A 4,602-nucleotide genomic window follows, 5' to 3' on the forward strand; every position below is an offset into this window, starting at 1 on the left:
TGTGAAAAAAAGAAAAGAGAGAAGAGGAGGGTGTGCTCGCTCCATCACAACCTGTCCAGGCGACGCCAAGCCGAACGATGGCCACCCCAAGGACCCTGGAAGAAATCGAATCGGGGCTTTAAATGAAGTGACAAACACATGCGGATAATATCCAGCGACGCGCGTTTCGGCCTTTCAGGCCTCGTCAGGCTGGCTGGGCCACGCCCACTGGAGCTCTTCTCCTTCTCCAGTGGGTAAAGGGTGCTTCCTTGAAACCCCGTGGTCGAGACGGCTTCCCTATGTGTCCTCGGGCAGGAGGGTATCTCATGAACTGCCGGAGAGGGAATGAGCCTGGGCTCCAAATGGAGGAGGTTATATAGTGTGCTGCAGTGGGCGTGGCTAGTGCTCACAACTACAGCGGAGTCAAAAGACTCTCAAAATAAGATCCTACATATGTGAAGCGTCAAATCGACATATTATGTGCAACACATAGTGGACAAACACGCCGTGGACTATCGGAATGTTTGACCAAAGCAATAAAATGTTTGCTTTGATATACCTTTCCCTCCATTTGGAATGTGTTCAAATCAAGTCTAAAAGTTCGACTTGTTGTAACGTCACGACACCCGCACTGTGAAACGATTTGTACTCACCGAGCAGGCCACCCAGAGTGACAATCATCGCAGGCAGGACGCCACCCGAAACAAGGCCGGAGGCACTGGCGTGTCAGGTTTGTGGTTGGGGTTGGGGTTAGGGTTAGGAGAGAGAGAGAGTGAGATAGAGAGAGAGAGAGAGAGAGAGAGAGAGAGAGAGAGAGAGAGAGAGAGAGAGAGTGAGTGAGAGAGAGAGAGAGAGAGTGAGATGAGAGAGAGAGTAAAGGTTAGGTTTAGGAGAGGAGAGAGTAAAGGTTAGGTTTAGGAGAGGAGAGGGAGAGGGATAGAGAGAGAGAGAGTGTGAAAAAAAGAAAAGAGAGAAGAGGAGGGTGTGCTCGCTCCATCACAACCTGTCCAGGCGACGCCAAGCCGAACGATGGCCACCCCAAGGACCCTGGAAGAAATCGAATCGGGGCTTTAAATGAAGTGACAAACACATGCGGATAATATCCAGCGACGCGCGTTTCGGCCTTTCAGGCCTCGTCAGGCTGGCTGGGCCACGCCCACTGGAGCTCTTCTCCTTCTCCAGTGGGTAAAGGGTGCTTCCTTGAAACCCCGTGTTAGGGTTAGGTTTGTGGTTGGGGTTGGGGTTAGGGTTAGGAGAGAGAGAGAGTGAGATAGAGAGAGAGAGAGAGAGAGAGAGAGAGAGGAGAGAGAGAGTGAGTGAGAGAGAGAGAGAGAGAGTGAGATGAGAGAGAGAGTAAAGGTTAGGTTTAGGAGAGGAGAGAGTAAAGGTTAGGTTTAGGAGAGGAGAGGGAGAGGGATAGAGAGAGAGAGAGTGTGAAAAAAAGAAAAGAGAGAAGAGGAGGGTGTGCTCGCTCCATCACAACCTGTCCAGGCGACGCCAAGCCGAACGATGGCCACCCCAAGGACCCTGGAAGAAATCGAATCGGGGCTTTAAATGAAGTGACAAACACATGCGGATAATATCCAGCGACGCGCGTTTCGGCCTTTCAGGCCTCGTCAGGCTGGCTGGGCCACGCCCACTGGAGCTCTTCTCCTTCTCCAGTGGGTAAAGGGTGCTTCCTTGAAACCCCGTGGTCGAGACGGCTTCCCTATGTGTCCTCGGGCAGGAGGGTATCTCATGAACTGCCGGAGAGGGAATGAGCCTGGGCTCCAAATGGAGGAGGTTATATAGTGTGCTGCAGTGGGCGTGGCTAGTGCTCACAACTACAGCGGAGTCAAAAGACTCTCAAAATAACATCCTACATATGTGAAGCGTCAAATCGACATATTATGTGCAACACATAGTGGACAAACACGCCGTGGACTATCGGAATGTTTGACCAAAGCAATAAAATGTTTGCTTTGATATACCTTTCCCTCCATTTGGAATGTGTTCAAATCAAGTCTAAAAGTTCGACTTGTTGTAACGTCACGACACCCGCACTGTGAAACGATTTGTACTCACCGAGCAGGCCACCCAGAGTGACAATCATCGCAGGCAGGACGCCACCCGAAACAAGGCCGGAGGCACTGGCGTGTCAGGTTTGTGGTTGGGGTTGGGGTTAGGGTTAGGAGAGAGAGAGAGTGAGATAGAGAGAGAGAGAGAGAGAGAGAGAGAGAGAGAGAGAGAGAGAGAGTGAGTGAGAGAGGAGAGAGAGAGAGTGAGATGAGAGAGAGAGTAAAGGTTAGGTTTAGGAGAGGAGAGAGTAAAGGTTAGGTTTAGGAGAGGAGAGGGAGAGGGATAGAGAGAGAGAGAGTGTGAAAAAAAGAAAAGAGAGAAGAGGAGGGTGTGCTCGCTCCATCACAACCTGTCCAGGCGACGCCAAGCCGAACGATGGCCACCCCAAGGACCCTGGAAGAAATCGAATCGGGGCTTTAAATGAAGTGACAAACACATGCGGATAATATCCAGCGACGCGCGTTTCGGCCTTTCAGGCCTCGTCAGGCTGGCTGGGCCACGCCCACTGGAGCTCTTCTCCTTCTCCAGTGGGTAAAGGGTGCTTCCTTGAAACCCCGTGGTCGAGACGGCTTCCCTATGTGTCCTCGGGCAGGAGGGTATCTCATGAACTGCCGGAGAGGGAATGAGCCTGGGCTCCAAATGGAGGAGGTTATATAGTGTGCTGCAGTGGGCGTGGCTAGTGCTCACAACTACAGCGGAGTCAAAAGACTCTCAAAATAACATCCTACATATGTGAAGCGTCAAATCGACATATTATGTGCAACACATAGTGGACAAACACGCCGTGGACTATCGGAATGTTTGACCAAAGCAATAAAATGTTTGCTTTGATATACCTTTCCCTCCATTTGGAATGTGTTCAAATCAAGTCTAAAAGTTCGACTTGTTGTAACGTCACGACACCCGCACTGTGAAACGATTTGTACTCACCGAGCAGGCCACCCAGAGTGACAATCATCGCAGGCAGGACGCCACCCGAAACAAGGCCGGAGGCACTGGCGTGTCAGGTTTGTGGTTGGGGTTGGGGTTAGGGTTAGGAGAGAGAGAGAGTGAGATAGAGAGAGAGAGAGAGAGAGAGAGAGAGAGAGAGAGAGAGTGAGTGAGAGAGAGAGAGAGAGAGTGAGATGAGAGAGAGAGTAAAGGTTAGGTTTAGGAGAGGAGAGAGTAAAGGTTAGGTTTAGGAGAGGAGAGGGAGAGGGATAGAGAGAGAGAGAGTGTGAAAAAAAGAAAAGAGAGAAGAGGAGGGTGTGCTCGCTCCATCACAACCTGTCCAGGCGACGCCAAGCCGAACGATGGCCACCCCAAGGACCCTGGAAGAAATCGAATCGGGGCTTTAAATGAAGTGACAAACACATGCGGATAATATCCAGCGACGCGCGTTTCGGCCTTTCAGGCCTCGTCAGGCTGGCTGGGCCACGCCCACTGGAGCTCTTCTCCTTCTCCAGTGGGTAAAGGGTGCTTCCTTGAAACCCCGTGGTCGAGACGGCTTCCCTATGTGTCCTCGGGCAGGAGGGTATCTCATGAACTGCCGGAGAGGGAATGAGCCTGGGCTCCAAATGGAGGAGGTTATATAGTGTGCTGCAGTGGGCGTGGCTAGTGCTCACAACTACAGCGGAGTCAAAAGACTCTCAAAATGACATCCTACATATGTGAAGCGTCAAATCGACATATTATGTGCAACACATAGTGGACAAACACGCCGTGGACTATCGGAATGTTTGACCAAAGCAATAAAATGTTTGCTTTGATATACCTTTCCCTCCATTTGGAATGTGTTCAAATCAAGTCTAAAAGTTCGACTTGTTGTAACGTCACGACACCCGCACTGTGAAACGATTTGTACTCACCGAGCAGGCCACCCAGAGTGACAATCATCGCAGGCAGGACGCCACCCGAAACAAGGCCGGAGGCACTGGCGTGTCAGGTTTGTGGTTGGGGTTGGGGTTAGGGTTAGGGTTAGGGTTAGGGTTAGGGTTAGGGTTAGGGTTAGGGTTAGGGTTAGGGTTAGGGTTAGGGTTAGGGTTAGGGTTAGGGTTAGGGTTAGGGTTAGGGTTAGGGTTAGGGTTAGGGTTAGGGTTAGGGTTAGGGTTAGGGTTAGGGTTAGGGTTAGGGTTAGGGTTAGGGTTAGGGTTAGGTTTAGGGTTGGGGTTGGGGTTAGGATTAGGGTTAGGATTGGGGTTATGGTAAAAACTATAAAAAAGAAAAATGGGTAGGGTTAGGAAGGAAGGGGGGGTGGGGGGATATATAAGAAAAATAAAAAGGGAAGTAAAAAAAGGAATATGCCCTGTCCATCAACAGTCCTATGGCTCCCCCTCATACCTCGTTGAGGCCTACTGGATACCTGGTGCCCAAGTTCGCGATCCAGATGTGCTCCGCCCTCCGACGTTGGGCGAGGCTCCATCTGGGGTTCGCTTCGACGACAGTAGCCCGGACGGCAGACCACCCGTGTCGGACAAAATGCCGGACCAGGTGAGTATTGGTGTTTTTGCGTCTAACGATGTTGTACTTATGTTGGGCGAATCTCCTAGCTAAGGTATTGCCCGTCTCGCCCACGTACATATTGCC

The 4,602-nt window shown here is 51.2% G+C and overlaps 2 long non-coding RNA genes across 2 annotated transcripts; both read right to left on the reverse strand.

Moving 5' to 3' along the window:
- On the reverse strand, positions 1–1,186 carry LOC133564855 (uncharacterized). Its single transcript, XR_009809357.1, has 2 exons — positions 633–1,186; positions 1–95 (listed from the first exon to the last, which is right to left on the reverse strand). It is a non-coding gene; the product is annotated as an uncharacterized LOC133564855 (long non-coding RNA).
- A 225-nt stretch (positions 1,187–1,411) lies between these two features.
- LOC133565000 (uncharacterized) lies at positions 1,412–3,986 on the reverse strand. Its single transcript, XR_009809406.1, has 2 exons — positions 3,885–3,986; positions 1,412–3,347 (listed from the first exon to the last, which is right to left on the reverse strand). It is a non-coding gene; the product is annotated as an uncharacterized LOC133565000 (long non-coding RNA).
- Positions 3,987–4,602: the final 616 nt, after the last annotated feature.

The sequence above is a fragment of the Nerophis ophidion genome, linkage group LG13, assembly GCF_033978795.1.
Source record: "Nerophis ophidion isolate RoL-2023_Sa linkage group LG13, RoL_Noph_v1.0, whole genome shotgun sequence".
NCBI lineage: Eukaryota > Metazoa > Chordata > Actinopteri > Syngnathiformes > Syngnathidae > Nerophis > Nerophis ophidion.